This window comes from Syngnathus acus, chromosome 3 (assembly GCF_901709675.1).
Source record: "Syngnathus acus chromosome 3, fSynAcu1.2, whole genome shotgun sequence".
Taxonomy (NCBI): Eukaryota; Metazoa; Chordata; class Actinopteri; order Syngnathiformes; family Syngnathidae; genus Syngnathus; species Syngnathus acus.
Window position 1 is genome coordinate 12,613,421 of NC_051089.1, and position 19,106 is coordinate 12,632,526.

The following is a 19,106-nucleotide window of genomic DNA, read 5'->3' on the forward strand; positions in this document are numbered from 1 at the left end:
TCATAATAAATATAAATAATAACAGAAGATAATAATAATAAAAATAAAGCAGCAGTTGATAAAGAAGATCATAATAAAGTCATATTAAAAATATAACCGAAATGAAATTTTTGACACCTTGGTTTTAGTTCCCCTTCATAAATCCCCAAACTCTTTTGTCATGGTCCACTTGACTTCTTTTTTATTTATGATGTGTTGTCTATAAAGTAATGAGCTTATTTTGACCAAGTAAGGAGTAGAAATGTCAAATGCAGGGAGTAAAAGTAAAAATTCTACCTGAAGATATATGGACAATTTACTCAAGTATAATTTGGACCACTGTTCATTGTTTAGTTTGTTCTGATTTAACTGGAATGCGTTTAGCGAAAACAGGAATGTGGTTGCATGCTGGCACTGAGGGCTAACTTTAGAAGCGCTGCTCTGCAAAAGTGTGTCACATTTTTCAGCGTGCTTCCTCACCATGTCCCTGGGGTTAAAGGTAAAGAGTGAAGAGCGCTTTTTCACTGTCCCATTGATTTCAATACGCCATTTTAGGATGAGCTTAAGGAAGATCTGCAAGTGGCTCTGCACACTCCAAGCCATTACATCAATTGCAAACCTTCCTCAATGACAGATGGTTGCACTCTAATCAATAGGAGTGTTCATGTAGCATAATCGCAGAATTTCATGTCAGTGAGAGCGAGTGTGTTGTTACTTGAGGCACGGCAATATTACATACACCAGCGGCAAATTGGTCCCCCGTGCTTTAATCACCGTCTGCAGTTCAAATCATTGACTTTGCAAAGTATTACATTGTGTACTCTTATATTGTGTTCAATGGCGGTGATGTATTGAAAGGATGCCTGATGTGGCAAAATTAATTGCAGTTCACTCGCGAGGTTCTTATATTAATACAAAGCAAAAGAGAAAATTGAATTACTGTACCGGTGTAAGCGTTACAACGATGCTTAACACAGCAGAACATTGTCTTCGTTTAATTTATTGGGTGCTTAATTGTTATTATGTACTTTAGTGCCAAATGATAGTCAAGGTGTAATTCTGCTGTGTAAAAAGGATACTTTCCTTAGGCCACTTTTCTCGTTTGAGCACTATTTTAAGCTCACTTTATGCTGTTCAAATTAAGCATCTCGGAGTTGCTGCAAGCTTGTCGTGTTAATGGCATCATCCCACATTGTGCGGGGAGGGGGGCAGATTCATCTGTATTCCCTCAATGTGTCTGTGCGAAAATCAATAAATGCAAGCACAGCTCCTCGCTTCTGACGCCTGTCCCTGTCTTTGCAGGTTGGACTAATAGAAAAATAATAATTAAATCCGAATCACCAGATTAATTTGTTTTCCATCAGTCTCAGGAGAGGTTTTTTTTCTTGTTTCTTTAGCGCTCATTATACTTTCTAATCAACACACACGCACGAAACTCCTCAACAGACATGCCGTCTCCCTTCCCCCCCTTCTCTTCCCTGTGGTGCTCTTTCTCGCATTGCAGTCATTGTGCTGGCACTTATTATGTTACAAATGACTGAGGTACGGCAGCCATTCTCAGTGTGTATGCAAAGAGGGCCCACCCTTCTTTGCGGCTAGTGCCTTCTCCTAATGACGATGCTCAGAGTGGCCCCCCCTCCTTAAAAAAAGACACACACATGCACGCGCGCACACACACATGCACACACTCTCCTCATTCTGCCCACTCTGCTCTTCCCACCCCCACACGCTCTCCATAATGAAGATTCTCCAATGCAATTAAAAAATCCTTGCTTCTCCCCGCTACTGTATGACAAACACTGTCATTCCTCACGGCCTGTCAGCACTGCGACGAGAGTAGATGGAGAAATACAGCAGGGGGGCCAGAGGCTACACAGGCAGATGGCGAGGATTTTGTTTGAAGAACTGCAGCCACCTCCAACCCCCCATCTCAACAGGTAATGGAAAAAAGGAGCAGAGAGAGAGAAATCAATGACCTCGGAAGATGGAGAACATGCGAATAAGGGTCATTCTACAATCAGAGGAAAATCCCATTCAAATAATGCAGACGGAAAATGCAGATACATGCACTTATTATGTAAATCTGTTGTCTGAGACAAAAATGTATGTGTAGGTATTGTAACAGTGATTCAGAAATATGATCTAAAATACCAAATACTCTTAAGTAGCCCCCAAAATTGCTTTTTTTCTCTTGTCCCTCCCTTATTATAACCAAGCTAAATATTAAATATAAAAGAGAAAATACTTTTCTTGAAATGAGCTTTTTTGGTATTTTAGTTGAAATATCTTCCCTGTCATTAATAAAATATTTTGTATTATAAAAGACACATTTAACGTAGTAGGAATTGTGCTCTAAACTTGTCTAAATCCTCTTATTAAAAACATTATAACCATCAAGAAGAAGAGGAAAATAGTGGCTACATGACTCGGGAGGAAAGACATCATCAAGCTAATTGCTTTGAACATGACATGACCTAAGGTAATTCCTCTCCTCTACTTTATATATATATTTCAAGATTTTCAGCCATAAACAAAACATCTAGTGTTCTTTGAGCAACAACTCGCTGGCATTGATTTACAACCCTGCTACTGTAGAATAATACAAAAATTAAATGATGATGAATATGAATTGTAACTTTATTTAATTGTAAAAGATTTATTCAGAAATTAAATAAACATATGTTTTTCAAGTGGCTGAATATCTGTCATGAGGTTGTTCCAAACATAGCAGAAATATACGACATGACAAATAAAATACCTCATAAAAAATGTTCACAGCCAAGCTTGACACCATGTGATGGTTTACATAAAATTATGAAACAAAAAATCTGATTGTCAAAAACATTGGTGCCTAAACAGTCCTCCATCACGTAAAATGCTTATAACAAGAGGTTGTCTGGGACCATCCTCCAAGTGAAAAAATCACCAATGTCCACCAACTTTCTCAGGGCTATCATATGTAACCCCTCAACCTACTCTTGAAGATTTGCATGCGGTAGGTTCGAAGAAAAGGGTGAGCAGAATTCTGTTGGACGCACCGCACCCTGGGCGGACTGACACCACCTCTCCCAGCTTTGTGACGCCTGTGAGATATAAGACTCACATGCGCAGAAGGTCAGCCATCTTGGATTGCTAACTACAGCAATTAGACTAGTCATACACGCAAACTGCATCATTTACGGCACACATTTGTAATATCGGCAATATTAGTTTTTTTAGCGATCCAAGACAGCTGACCCTCTGCGCACCTCAGACCGCGCATTGGTCACAGATCGCGTCTTGACAGCCTCTACTCAAGTAACTCAGAACTAACATCCAAATTGAATCACAAAGATATTTCCCAGACATTTGCACGGATACGTTTAAAAGGGGCCACACATGTTGACATTGGCAGAGAGGAGGAAAATGCATCAAATATTAAGGGTCATTTTCATTGTTTATGAAGCGTTAACATGAATGTGCCTATAAACCAACACTCCATGGAGCTTCTAACAATAATTACAGTTGAGTTATGGGGTGTCTACAAAGTAAAAGTGAGCAGTTTGTTAATTGTGTGAAATACGAGTTAAAAATAGATGCAGTCCAGCAATGATGTGACACGCCAGTTGTTTCACCCGTCCTCGTTGGGGTGGGGCATTTATGAGCAGTTGCCCACTCCATCTGCAAAAAAAAAAAAATCCCCCATCGCCCCACCCCCTTGTTGTTTTCCAGTTGAATGAAATAATCTTCCCCCGTCTGGAAACCCAGTCTGGGTCAGAGGGCCTGTGCTCAGCCTGTTGCTTATTGTGTGTTCAGAAGAGGAGGTAAAGAATACAATTAGGCACAGATGGCTGTCTTTGCCAGGCAATGTATTGATCTCACCCAGAGGAAGATCTGTCCTGTTTCTGTTTTTTGTTCTGACAAATGCCGTCTCATGTTGCGCCCGTTTGCAACTGATTTGTATTTGTTTGATCAAGTATCACCCGCTCAAAGCTCACCAACTGGTCAGCTAGTGAGACTGTGTGCACATTTAGCTTTCGTCCCCCACTTCAAATTGCAGCATAATGGCTGTATGCATCAAAAAGACAAATGCTGAGGTAGTAATTAACAGTAAAAATTAATTGCTAATATTTTGAAAACTGGTAAATTATTAGGATACCGTTTTTACCAATTTCATTCATTGTCGAGTCCTAGGGCACACATAGATAAACAAATATTCACAATCACGCAATTTGAGGTGGTCAATCGGCCTACCATGCATGTTTTTGGAACGTGGGAGGAAACAGGAGTACCCGGGGAAAACCGAGCAAGATGCACTCAATAAAACTTTATACTTTACGTCCTGAAATAAAAAAAGATTGCATACATGAAATAAACAGTTTCAATACACATATTGAGTCTGACTTTTCATGATTGAGCCGTTTTTGTGGTATGAGGCATGGACCATAAAAATGTGGCATAAGTGGGAAAAACCCCAAAACAAAAGCCAAGAAGGAAAAGTAGGATCTGGATACTTTTCTTCAATATAAACATTCAAAACAAATTTAAATCTTGACATTTTACAAACTATATATTTTAATCTGATGTACTCAATAAAATATAGATTTCATATTTCAAAAAATGACGACGCACATGAAACAAACATTTTTGCGGTTACATCAGTGTTAGCGTCTGCTCATGAGCCTTTTGAGTGATTTTGGTATTTGGATTTGACTGTTTCTCCTTTTCGCCAAAGGGCTGAAAGTGCATCAGCAACTTTTCTTCCATGAATGGCAGTGTATAAAAAGCTTGCTCGTTATCTACTCACAATCACAAAGTACGTATAAAGAAATAAAATAACCCAACAGTTTGGACCTCAGCAACTCTTAAGTAAATGTACCATCGTCCTTATTTGTGTTTTCCCAATTTTTTGAGTATGCAGGAGGCATCTTAGAAGCACTTAGAAGTCTTGCTAATTTTAAGGGCTGATACCGACCACAATAGTGGAATTCCGCGAATAATTGATGCAACCCTAAAAGTGATTAGCGTTGTGGATATTAATAGTTCAAACCATAAATATACCACAAACTATGATCCTAAAATATGTGGGAAGCTGCTCAAAGCATTCCATATTTTTCCATTAAAATTGAATTCTGTGTTTTTTCTATGAATAGCTGATAGATTCTGACCTCTAAAAGTCAGTCAGTGGGTGAAAAGATTAATCATAAACCCCAAATACTATGTAAGGGCACATAGTAGGCTTGAAAACGTATTTTTTTTGTGGGGGGTTTCCGCATTAAAATTAACACAATCAATAATTATACAGGGTTTGTCTAGATGAGAAACCTATGAAGTTAGTTAAAATGCATCAACCAGTGACATGATCTTTTTTTCCATCAAACTTTTCAGAATGGGGTTGGGGTGGCTGCATGTGGACAGACTGTGAGGGAGGAGCACTTTTTTTTCTTTTTTAAATGACACAGACATTTCTCTTAAAAAATGACAACATGCTTGAAAAAAGTTTTGGAAGGAGTTCCTTGCACTTGGGAACATGCATGGACTCGTTTACCTTTCGAATGACTATTTGCATAAAACCCTTTACATTGGGCGCTTGAAATCCCAAGATATAATTTTCAGCATTAAAATGAATGCAAATAATAATACAATGGGTATGTAATGTGAAATTAAATGAAAGATAAATAGGTCAAGTCGGATTTGGCTCCGCATGGTCAAAATACATGACTAACCTTTCTGACTTTCTCGATTTGAGGAATGTCGACATAAAGTAAGACGCATCCTTTTTTGTATGGCCGTTACGTACATCGAACGTCTTTAATGTCATGTCGCATTTCAAAGTAATAACGGTCAACGACTGCATTCTTGTTGGTTGCCGAGGGGCCGCTGCACAAATAAGAACTTTTTCCCCCCTCTTTGTGTGGCAGTAGAGAGCCGACGACGTCAGGTTCCTTGAAGTGGAGCCTGAATAAACCTTGAGAAGACTCTCCTTCAATCTGCTTACACACACACACACACACTCACACACACACGCGCACGCACGCACACACTGCGAGACTCAATTACTGCCCAATTCCCCTTCTTTATCATTCGTCATCGACCTCTTTCATAACCAAAAGCGACCCGGAGAGGTGGAAAAAGAAGCTAAACACACGAGCAACCCGGAGCGTTATCTGAGCCTTTTAATCCACGTTGGAAATAAGTAAAGTGCAAAGTAAAACAAGGTAAGTGTTTTGTTTTATTTCACTGTGACTGACTGACGCCGCGTTTTCGCTCTCATCACATTCAACTGGAATCGCTGCTTTGTACCTTCGCTGTTTGTGGTTTACACTACTTGAAAGCTGTAAATGAGTTAAAATCGAAGAAGTTTTGTTGCTCTTAAATACACAAACCAAGTGTTCCTCTGCACTCTTCGCGATCATCTGATAGTCGGATAGATGGTCTTTTGTGTTGCCTTGCTTGTTTCTCTTCTCACGCATCGCCTCACTCAACTCATTTGGCTTCGATTTTGTCCCAACGCGTGTATTTATGAACATATTCAACTTTACGGTGGCTTCGTGGTGCTTTGGGCTTTTAGTCAATGTACGCGGCTTTCGTGGATGCTTTGTAACGCTGATCGGAAGGGACACCGCCGTCCACTTTAACGACGACAAAACAAACTAACCGCATATGTAACATGTAATTCCCCAAGGTTGGTTTCGATTTAGTCCTCAATATTTGCTTCTCTCTCATCCACTTCTCCACCACCGTTAGTAGTGCCCCACGGTTTCGTTGTTTGGTTGGTCAAGACACCCAGCGCGGGGGGGAAGACGAGCAGCCGTCGAGATCGCTTTCTCAAACCGTGAAGCTGAAAATGTATCCCTTGAGTGCGTGTATATTCCCGATGTTGTCCGTTTCTCTGCCCCCTGCCAAAAACAACAAGCCCTTCGCCATCTTGGCTATCTTTAATGTGTCCCCTCCACTCCACACAAACAACTCACCTTCCCACACTTCCACGTTGTGCTCCTAAGTTTTACAACAAAAGTTTTTGACTAAAAAAAAAGATAACCCAAACGCTGGTGTGGATAACGAAAGAGCAGACGACGGGGGTTTGACTAGTTTGTCGTTTGTGGTGGCAAATGTAATGAGCGGTTGAGTTAGCTGTTGAGTGGACAAGACGTCGGTGCTCATAAAAGGCGATATATAGCTCGTCATTTTCGAAGGGCAGGTGGATATAAAAGAGTTAAGGCCACAGCTTCTCCTTTCACACAAATGTGCTTCTATTACTTAGGTTTGGTTAAAATGTGATTTCCAGTGTAACCAAGACGTAGAGCTTTGTTTATCTCTTGAATGAAGCAAACGGAACCCGAGAGAGGGGAGCAAGGGAAACAAGGATGTTAATTACGCTGAATCTTATTAAAGGGAGAATTGTCTGTGTCAATTCTGTCCAAATAGCACGAATTAATCTGAAATGAAATGTCTTTTAATTATTGTAAGCTTGTTAACATAAAAGTACATTGATTGGGCGAAGACAGTATCTCTTGTCTGTTGTAATCCATGCTCAGCGATACTTAAAAAAAGAGAGGCTCCATTAATCGTCATAGCGTCCTCTTTCTCTTATTCTACTCATTGTTGCACACATTTTGAGATAGTGGAGCTAAATTTGAGCTTGCGTCTTATGTCCAGAGAGACAGCAATTACCTTTAATCTTTTATTTTAGCTACTCCATGTTGTTGCACACGTTGAGTCAGTGGAGCTAAACTTGAGCTCAATGTCCAAAGGGGAGAGGAAAGGAGAAACCAAACCAAACAAGCAAATGCTTTGAAATGGAAAATGTGATCATTTCACCTCCCACCTCTTTTGTTTGGCCGTTTATTGCTGCAAAGCCGGTGTGCCGAGAAGCAGATGTTTAACCAAACATGAAGGCGCAGAGCCCCCTGTCCTTATGGGGATGGTGCTCCCTCCTCACGCTGCTGATGCATCGACATGACAGCTGCTTGATTTCATGGAGCTGCTTAGAAGCCATTAGTGATATCACTGGTTTGAAAAACGGCAATGCATCTCAGGTTTTCAAATTGTCTAATGTCGCTCTCACTTTTGTTCACAATGTGCTGCAGCTGAATTTACAGTACGACCAGACATTTACCTGTGGTACGTTGACTGATTTTGCCATGGCTATGGATGTGGAGGTCATTGTATTTGCCACAAAATCTGCAAATTGTACTTGTAAATTGAGATTAGAATGACGTAATTCAATCAAAGTTATTGGTTCAGTGTTCATTCCATGCATTCTGACATGCTGGTATATCTCAGTGGAGCGAATGAACGAGGCATCTTCACAGATCTCTTCACTTTGCCACTTCCACTAGGGCTGCAAATTTGACATGTGATTCAATGCTCAAGGCGGAAATGAATGCATATGTATTGTCTATAGTAATAACTGCCAGTGGACATGAAGGGTGTTGCAAAGAACAGTATAAGAACATCAAAGATATCCAAGCAAGTAGTCAGTTGGGTAATAATAATAATTGCTCCTCATCCCTTTAAGACTGAGGTTTCCTTTAAGTGGGCGTGACTTAGTGAGTGACATCAGCAACACTGACTCCACCTCCAAAGCTGATTACCGCTCCTTAGTTCTGTTAGGATCCACTCCATGCTTCTTGTGAGTGTTTTCATTTGGTATTTCTATGGTCGACTGTTTGGCCCGTTCAATAAATAGATGAAAGTGCACTAATGACCCTTTTTCCACGACTTGAGCAGCCAGCCACTTGCTGGTTGGACAAATTCTGTCTCGTAAAGCAAAAAATACACCCAGGTATAGCTCGTAACTTGAAAAGCTCATATGATGCTACTTCTATGTCAAGGTAGGACTGTACTAACATTTTGTGCTTTTCCACATTTTTAAGCGCAGGCAGGAGCCAAAGGTTGACAAATCTGTCAGGGGTTGTTTGCTTTGTTGCTTGGAAATAAAAGCACCCAATGCTACCTCAAGCAAATTCAAATGGGTTTAATACGCAGTCTGTCTGTCATTCTCTTGTATTGGAACTGTTGTTTTTGAAGCGATAAAGGGCGAACTCCGCTCAACATGAACACTGACGAATTAAGGATAGACATAGTTAAGCCCTATTTGCATGTCTACCAAAGTCACAGCAAATGGTTGCTATTGACTAAGCTGATTAGGTGAAATTAGGTTCACGAGCTCTGTGTCTTGGGGTGCTGAATCTGACAGAACTTGGACAGCTTTGGAGAATACAATCCCGAGTGCACACAAAGCTTGTATGCACTGTAATCCTTTATTACTAAATATCTTTTGGGAGACATGCGACCCGAGCTTTGCATGTTAAAGAATATAGAGATTGTTTAAGTCTGTGTGTTTAATCAATAGGTTTTTGTCTCAAAATCAAATTTGCTTCATGATGTTGTAAGATTTGCAGCGATGATTTACTTTGATGCCATTTAAATTCAGTAGAGAAACTGAGTTTAACAACAAAGTAGATTTGACAGATTATTTTGAATAGCTGCTTTGCTAACTGTATTAGTGCAAATATGTTTTCCATTTGTTTAGCTTTAAGATTACGCTGCAAATGTTTTCTCAACATCGTTTTTGAACTGAACTCTTGTGTGATGTCAGCGTATCACACAAGCTCCTCAGTAGACTGCCAAATGTTGTCAGTCTTTGTATGATAGACCTTTTGCATCGCAACATTAACGCTGCAAACTCTTTCTTGTGCCTTTTGCAACATTTTATTTGTATTGATGAACACAGAAGACTGCGCAAAACCCTAACCCTAACCCTAGGAGCACATAGCCCTAAGCAAAACCCTAACCCTAGGAGCACATAGCCCTAAGCAAAACCCTAACCCTAACCCTAGGAGCACATAGCCCTAAGCATAACCCTAACCCTAGGAGCACATAGCCCTAAGCAAAACCCTAACCCTAGGAGCACATAGCCCTAAGCAAAACCCTAACCCTAGGAGCACATAGCCCTAAGCAAAACCCTAACCCTAGGAGCACATAGCCCTAAGCAAAACCCTAACCCTAGGAGCACATAGCCCTAAGCAAAACCCTAACCCTAGGAGCACATAGCCCTAAGCAAAACCCTAACCCTAACCCTAGGAGCACATAGCCCTAAGCATAACCCTAACCCTAGGAGCACATAGCCCTAAGCAAAACCCTAACCCTAGGAGCACATAGCCCTAAGCAAAACCCTAACCCTAGGAGCACATAGCCCTAAGCAAAACCCTAACCCTAGGAGCACATAGCCCTAAGCAAAACCCTAACCCTAGGAGCACATAGCCCTAAGCAAAACCCTAACCCTAGGAGCACATAGCCCTAAGCATAACCCTAACCCTAGGAGCACATAGCCCTAAGCAAAACCCTAACCCTAGGAGCACATAGCCCTAGGCAAAACCCTAACCCTAACCCTAGGAGCACATAGCCCTAAGCAAAACCCTAACCTGTGAAATGCGGCGGCGAATTTGTTTTAGTGGGATTTGGGCCACGAGCAATGCCTACGCCAAATTCTTGAAAAATTTTTCTCTTATTATCTGAAGTTTAAATGTCGGTAGTAATTTTTTATCATAATATATTATCATTATGTTATCATAACATTATTGCAAAGCATATCTTTACGCATTTCATCAGATTGTATTTCAGATGGTTCAATTTTTCTGGATGCAGCCTCTAGTGGACAAAATATCGATATTCCTAAACAGAACTACTGCATTAAAGTGACTAAAGCCAGACTTGTAATTGCCTGTAAATTCTTAAACTGACAGTTGAGCTCTTTAAAAATTGGCACGCACTCTTGACAAGGAAATTCCTCTTGCTTGTACATACTTGGCTGAAACGAAACAAAACGTTGGTCTACATTTAAATAAAAACGTATTCTGTGTTGTATCCGTCCATAACAATAAAAGAATAAATACCGATCAACAAAAAGTTTCAAAACCTAACCCTATTTCGACAATGATTAATTGGAGGCACAATTGATAATGACCATCTGGGAGCTCTGTCAAATCTGTGCATGCGAGTGCTGATACAGAGCTGTGAAATCTAGAGACCATGCCGAGTTCTTGTCTGTATTGAGCAAACATTCGTACAAGTCAGAACTCCTGCCCATATCCTCTCTCAACAACCTTTTACATAGAACGTGCACACCCAGAAAACAATAATTGCTAATGAAATATACCAAGCAGTGGGAACTTTAACAGATGTGCAGTAGGAGACATTAATCCTATACAGACTAATGGCCCTTTGAGAGGTAGATGCATTTTAGTGAAAGCTCTCGGCATCTAATTGATAATGCCTTTTATTGTTACAAATTCAGTTGGGGATTCTCTGTATTGGCCTCAAACTGATTTGCGCTGTTTTACGGGCCCATGCAGCCAGCTTATTTATTGATACGGCTGATCCGTATTTACATGACCTCACAGGTTAATGTCCTGTCAGTTGGAAACTTGGTTCACTTTTAGATGAGTCACCTAACCTTATGTTGCTTTGTTGTTTTTGTCCAGCAAGTCCTGATCATCATCAGGTTGCACAAATAACTCTTAAAAAAACAACAGCAACAACACCAGGTGACAACTACTGTTAAATGAGTTATGCATCCGCTTTTTAAAAAGCCAATGGACCCGGGGGCATATTTGCTTTTGCAGAAACAAGTGAACAAATTGAACAGTTCATTAAGACTGAGCCGATCAAGCCCCCATGTTGGTTTTCTTTGTATAATGTGCAGTTTACACACGGTGGCTTAATGACCAAACAATAGCCGGCATAACGTATAAAATGGGTCACCCCCGTGTTGACTTTCAGGGGACAGAAGACGGCGGACAAATTTGGAAGGGAATGGTGATAAGCTGCTTCTTTCTTCCCCCTGGGTCTTTATTTATCATTCAATGTGAGAATTTCCTTGATGAAAGTCAAGGTTGTTTGTGCACGCTCTGCCTCGTTTGGATCCCCGTTTTCCACCAGGAAGGCAAAAGGTTGAACCCCCCCCCCCCCCTTCCTCCTCTAAAGCAGATGCCTTGTGAAATTCATGGCGAGTTTTATTTATTTTAATGAAGTCTCCAAAGGTCTTGGGGTGGTTTTTTTTTTGTCCTTCAGAGCTGGTTTTCTTTGTTTTGTACATTAGCGAGGAAGTGAAAACCTAGATGCACCACCTCCAATATTTTTTGCTCTGTGAGCAGAAAGCATCAATTTAATGTGCTCTCTATAAAAAGAAAGTGTCAGGAAAAAGCGTGACATTGGGAAACTTGCTCATCCTGTTGAAAAAGATTCACATAAGTGTTGCTTCGGTGAGACAATCACCAAGGCTTCATTTTGTTTAAGTAGGAACTTCATTCTGAAAATGCCATCAAGGTTGGGAAACCTGCCATTTTCTTTTGATGTTTACAACACCTCAACACTCTCCATCTTTATACTTTTTCAACCAAATTCCCCCCTACACTGGCTGCGCTTTGATGGGGAAAGGGATTCTGGGAATGGGAAAAATCAGAAGAGGGCTTTGGATGAGGGAATGGGAATGGTATTAGTTTCTCTGTTGGGGTGCCTCCTGGGTCAGATGATGGTACTATAGCGGAGCTTGTTGCAGGCAGGGAAGACCGTGGGTCTTGGCAGGTACTAACAAATATGCATGAACACATACATAGGAGGTGTGAGAATACAGGCATCAGGGCTTAGGGATGGGACACACACACACACACACACACACACACGCTTACACAAATGCATACGACAGCCCCCCTTTTATTGATCTTCAGCATTTAAAATCTGGTCACTGCTGCCACAAAAGCTTTTCTTTTAGCTGTGCTGGCAAAGCCTGCTCCAGGCTGAGCCAGAATGTTAAATATTTCAACTCCCACACAATGCCATGAGAAATGACAAGGGTAGAGGGAAAAAAACCAAACAAACAGGAAATCAGTTTGAAGCTGTGCAATGGCTTGATGTGTATTTGTACCAAAGCATGTTTTATGTAAGCGCTGCTTGTGCAAATCATCAGCTGTACATATGCAGCATCCTTCACATTTGAAATTCATAGGAAACTGATATTTATCTGAAAAATAAGCCATAAAAAGAAACTAGGTGTCAGTTTGAATCATACTTATGACCTACACAGGCCTCCCTTGTTAGCAACGCAGGCTGAACTCCTTGCAGTGACTGACTGGATTAGTCATTACTGGCCCTAGCTGGGACAAGCTGCTGTTTTTAGCGTTTTAAGGTTACAAAAGGGGACTCATGTTAAGAGAAGTGACTCAACTATGCCTAATCCACAGAAGCTCCATCACACGAAGTGATAAGCTGAGTACATCTGTCACTGCCATCTCCACGTTTGAGCACCATTTGTTTCTTGTAGCGTGCAAAACCCCAGTGTAGAACTTTTATTGTGGAAATGATTTGTGTGTCTCAGGTGATGACGAAGAAACGATGCCTGCCATTAGTGCTGTTCGCATTTCAGCATAATATGAGTGGAAAAGGTCACAGCCCAATGCATTGTTAGTGACAGCCCAACACTGCGGAGAACATCATTATGGCGCATTATGATTAAAAAAGACCACAAGGAAGACAAACCACAAGCGTTTCCGCATGGAGCTGATCCTGCTACCGCTGTTGTTTTGCTAAAAGAGCCCAGCCCGCCTCCGCTCGCTTGTGGCATTGTCCCCCCCCCCCCCCCCCCCCCTCTTTTCTATCTGTCCCTCGCTTGTGCTCTCGCCTCCTGAACGATGACACTGAGAGACAGCTGTAACGTGAGACGCGTCTCGATCCTGGCAGGGGCTTGGAAAACCGAGGTGGAAGAAGGGAGGGAGAGGCCTTTATCTGAGACTGGGGCCACTGACCTCCCTCATTCCCCTTCTCCTCCTTTCTCTGTCTTTGCGTCTGGTCACATATCCTATCCTCCCCCACCAACTGAAGCTTCGGGCTCCACTCTGAAAAAGTGGAATGTGAGGAGGACATATGGGAGTAGATGTGTCCTCTTGGTTGTGTGTTTTTTTTTGTTTTTTTTTAACTTGTAACATTTAAACCATTTCTCAGCATCTCACTTTTCATCTTTTTGATAACATTCAACATGTGCTGAACATAACACGAGTCGGCGAATGTATGTTCTTTCACGGTCACTGACTTAGTCAACGCAACACGCAGATGGAAACAGTGACACATCCCCCAAACTCCAGGCGACGGTTGCTAAATCCTCAGCGAGAGCTCCCGTGTGTAATCCAAACATTTAGAGCTAATTTAAGCATGCAGGCAGCAGCAGCATCCTTTAGGAAACAACAGCTCCCTCACTCTCGCGCTCTTCCTCCCTCCATCCACCAAGACTTGTGTTTATGAGCGAATGTCTTCTTGTAGCTGGAGGGAAATGAAAGCACTCAATCATTCACCTGTCAGAGTACTTCAGAATCCATCCCACGCACGCACGCACGCACGCACACGCACGCACACGGTCACAGATGTGCATGCGCACTTAACCCTGAGGGTTTGACAGGACTGGCCCTTTATTGACTCCCTTGATCAAGGAGACAGTAGATCCATTTAATAGAAGCTCATGTGCACGTATGCGCACACATAACACACATGCATGCTGAAAGACTGAAATAAACGTGGATCCCGATTTGTCCTTCTTCCCAGCACTTGTGTAACCTTTATTTCTCATGCCACAGAGCTTGTTGTTACGCAAAATCACTGGTGAGTTGGGTGTTATTTGGATTGGGGAGACAAGTACTTGGCTGTCAGTTTGCCTTCATTGGGAAATTGGTTGACAGTTTCCCTGATGTATTTTCTGAATATTCGCTTCCGTTCACATCCTAGATTTTCAACCTTGGTTTCAGCAGACCATAAAATCAGCCAAACACTTGGAAAAATGTGTTACGGTCCGCTAAAATCAAGGTTGAACTCTTTGGCCATCTTTACTTAAGGCTTCAGCTGCAACTCGAACCTTAGTCGTGGTGAAAGAAATTATGTTCTAGATAACGGTCGGTGCTTGAGGCTTCTGCTGAAAAGCAAAGCATGACAGGAAAAGCACATTGGGAGCACTTTAAACGACTCATCCAACAAGTTTGTTACTAATTAAGGTTTTTACATTTGAAATATTTACTATATTACTGTAATGTGTTCCGCCTCTCAAATATCCTGAGTTGATGTTCTGACTTCCAGGATTCCGATTGCTGTCTTCCATTCTTTTATTTCTAATATTGTCATGCTCGCTTGGTATTGAACTGTTCAACGTTGCTTACACTCTGCTGTAAATCGGTTCTGACCAGGCCTATGTGATGAATCAGGAGCTTAGCAATTAGCATGTCTCCACTGTCTTTACTTACTACTCGCCCTCCTTTAGAGATAACAGTACTTACAGAAATCAAGCTTTTTGCTCCCATCGAGGTGCTGATTAGTGATTTATGCTGGTAAATATTGGATGCAAAGCCATGTTAGCTTTCCAATCACAGCTCGTAGCGAAGGCTCCGCAAAATAGTTTGTAACAAACAATCCTACGCTGGAAAACGACAAGGTGATGCCCGCATAATGACTTAAACGTACTCTTTCTTCACTTTCTCTTGCTGGCCTTACATTAATGTCATTTCTGTCACATTGAGCAGGGCACTAAGAGAGACTCAAACATGTAATTATTGCATTACCGTGATTGGCTTGTAGGGTCCAAATCTGTCAACTTCGCTTTAAGTCATCCCTTATATTGAATATCCCATTTATGGCCCACAAGCCAAGTATAATGCAATAGGTTTCAACGATTGAAAAATATGCATTTTTTTTACTCGGTTACTGTAAATGTCGTATTAACTTAAAAGATATCGCTCCAATAAACAACCATTTGATATGTATCTTGATATAGTTTACACTCGCACCGTTTAAATCAAAATCGTTTTTCCGGTTCAAATAGTTTTTTGTTAAAGTACCTCTCTGTGAAAGAAAACTGAGCATTATCAACCATTTAAAAGCAAAAATATTTAATGCAGGGTCATATTGTGGTGGCTGGTTAGTTTGGAAGCCTCAGTCTTGCCTATTCCATGTCTTTCAAATCCTTTTAAAACCCAAATGTTCCATCATTGACAACGTATAGTCTTGCCAGCGTCCCCTTTTGGATTTATTCTGTCGGCCCTGGCCTCTTTTGGGTCACGTTTCAGTCTGAGTGTTTTGGAAGAGCATTGAGTGTTTGGGAGGGAGAGAGATGTGACAGCTGTGTTGGTCATGGCTACTGTGACCTTCACACGTCATGTTGATGGATCATAAAATTTGTAACGATACACTGAAGCTGTTGTGTAGGCCCGCACAAGCCTGACGGTCTGTTCACATAACTGGTGCCATCATTGGTCCAAACCAAATGGTGGACGGTCACCAAGTAGGACAGCTTGAGTGCATATGAATGACTTTTGTCTCGTATGGAGAAGCACATTTCTGCAACGGGCTCCCTGCCACAAAACGAGAGGAGTGATGACGGCAGCACAAAAACATGCATGTGTACACAGCCAAGAACACACAATACACACATACGCACACGCCTGGCATTTCTTATACATTCTATCTCCCGCAAATGGATTGCAGAATTGTTCAGAGCTTTTTGCCTGTCCCAAAGCGCTTTGCTCCGTGCGCCGGCTCCCCGGAGACGCCACTTGCTCCATCTAGTCAAGGAAGAAACCATTTAGTGGAATGAAAAAGGCACACATATTGGAAGGCATACAAAGGGTGGCTGCTGGGAAGATTTGACTAGCGTGTAGACAAACGTTTCCCCACACAGGATTTTTTTTATTGCTCTACCAGCTCCCTATTCTGCCCCGAATACACACTTTCTGACATACAAAAGTACTGGCGCACATATTCCATTTTGTCAGCTTTCAGCCGCAGATCATGTAACGATAAAAGATGCTGCCCCGCAGTTAAACACTGCCAGTAAATCACAAGGCACAGAAAGCTGGGAGAAGCACTTATTTTGAAGCAGCATAAGAGACCACACTGAGGGGGAAGGGGTTGAGACAGATAGGGCAAGACACGGAGAGAGCGAGGGAGGAAGAGAGAGCTTCTTTGTGCACTGTGTACTGACTGTGTGTGATGAAGAGATGAATCACTGCTATTTAGGGATTGGTTTCCTGCAACTGATTGTGTGACGACTGTGTGGCGGACAAGACTGTCAAGACTTGCCTGTTTTGTTCTGGGGGCTTCAGGAAAATGTCTGCGGCCAAGTTTTGCTGGCTCGCTCCCACGGGGAGCAACAACTGACAAAACACTTCTCTAGTGTCTACTGCTCCTTTGCTAACAAAGCATCAAATATTAAAAAGCCAGGGATTTTAGGTCAATCTCAGTTGTGTGTGTTTTAGACGACACTTGTTTTGTTAGCATAAATAACAACACACACTTGTTTTGTTAGCATAAATAACAACAGATGCTAGCAAAGGGCCTTCAAGTAACTTTTCAGCTTTTTCTGCCAGCCTTTTAACAAGCAAAGCAGAAATGCAGTCTTGATTCTGCGAAGGGCGCTATTAGAATAATTGGTTTCGTACTTTGAGTATTTTTCGCCGTATTCGTGGTGTCTGACTTTCAGAAACATGGTGACATTATTCACCCGAGTTAATCAAAAGGTGAACATCGTTTGCTTCTGTGATAACGTGCCAAATCGGAGCTATTGTTCAATTATGCATCGTCTAATTGTCCAATTATATCATGGTAAACACTCTTGTGATTAGTAGAGATTTTAATACATTATTTAGAAATGAATGGTTAGTGTACTAATGAGCTAGAAATGTCAGAAATGTGCTTGAATGCTGAAGATACATTATTCAAGTTGAAATTGATCTCATTTTTATTCTACAATGCTGCTTAGTACTTTCATCCAGTGGTGGGCCGTCAGGGCCTGCAAGGCCTTTTCTGCCAGCCTAAAAATACCTGAATCACAGACTGATGTTAATTATATTTTGTACATGAATACGTATTAAATAATTCCACATGGTCTGTCCGCTTCCTTTCATTGCTAGGCCCCTGGTTGCGCTGCTTCCAGCGTGTATTTTCATATTTCAGCATTTAACCAATCACATTTCAGCCACTATTTGTTGCCAGGGTCAATGAAATATGCCTGGAGGCCTTCACAATCAGTTCTGCGGGCCCTGTAGCATAAAATAAATGTCGATCAAACTGTTGGTTCAACCAATCAGATTTTGAGTTGGCGACACCAAGGCACTCTAGCAGGCGTGCGGAAACATCAGCGTATTCACACGCTTTGATTGGATAGTCAGAGAATGTACTAGCCAGAGCTAGCAAACTGCATCTGTAGCGAGCTGCACATCCCCGTGTCCACTGCTTCTGTTGAACGGACATTCTTAGCCCTAAAGCGAATTAAAATTTATGCCAGAAATACGACAGGGAAGGCTCGACTTTTCAGCATTAGCTTAGAAAAGGACTTCTTGATGGAACTGAAATGCACGGATAATCTGCACAACAGAGTAATTGAAATCTTCTTGAGGAAAGAAAGGATGGATTTTGTGTACAAATAATCAAGATTTTTGGTGAGTAAAATGTTGCTATATTAAATAATATTTTTATTTTTTGTGTTTTTTTATGTGTGTTGCAGCTGTACCTGCAGTAGAAGCTTTATAGCCATAAAATAGTTATTGAGGGTTGGATTGATTCAGACGAAGCACTGGGATGGCATCAGTTAATCCTGATTGAACCTTTTCTTCTATGACAGCACACCATTGCTTTGTCTACACAATCAGCAGAACGCGATTGTACTCTTGTCAAGAAATTGTTCTTGTTTTCAGCGACACTAAGACGAGCTTGGCTTTAGTCCATTAAGTCTCCGGGTTGACCAAAGATGGTGTTTTAATGCTGACACAAACAGGTAAAGATTGTACGGCAAAATGAGGTTAACAGATGAACAGCCTTATTTTCACAGAAGATGGCAGGCCACAGCGTCTTCCTTATCCAGAGTGATAATTTTTCTGTGCTGAGCCCTGATGAGCAGAAATCCTTTAATCATCCATTAATAGGTCTTTATGAAAAGACAGGAGATGAATTCAGTCTACCTGGCGCTCTTATCATTATGGCTGCGACGACTTATCAAAGTGTGTGCGTCAGTAGTCTGTGCATGTTTGAGTGATTACTATCAACACCACCAGTCCAGTTCATTACGTACAATATGACAAACCTGTCAGTTTCTCTTTGACTGTAGATAACCT

The 19,106-nt window shown here is 41.5% G+C and overlaps 1 protein-coding gene and 1 long non-coding RNA gene across 12 annotated transcripts in view; one reads left to right on the top strand and one right to left on the bottom strand.

Moving 5' to 3' along the window:
• Positions 1-2,651: 2,651 nt before the first annotated feature.
• Positions 2,652-5,891, bottom strand: LOC119121054. The gene is made up of 2 exons (XR_005097610.1): positions 5,685-5,891; positions 2,652-3,062 (listed from the first exon to the last, which is right to left on the bottom strand). It is a non-coding gene; the product is annotated as an uncharacterized LOC119121054 (long non-coding RNA).
• A 96-nt stretch (positions 5,892-5,987) lies between these two features.
• baz2ba (bromodomain adjacent to zinc finger domain, 2Ba) overlaps positions 5,988-19,106 on the top strand; it is a 76,294-nt gene continuing 63,175 nt past the window's right edge. For 7 of the 11 annotated variants that reach the window (XM_037248414.1, XM_037248424.1, XM_037248417.1 and 4 more), the window contains exon 1: positions 5,989-6,176. The gene's annotated coding sequence lies outside the window, so the exon portion shown is untranslated. Of the gene's footprint in view, positions 6,177-19,106 lie in introns of all 11 variants that reach the window. The other 4 variants (XM_037248416.1, XM_037248421.1, XM_037248422.1 and 1 more) reach the window with 2 other exon arrangements.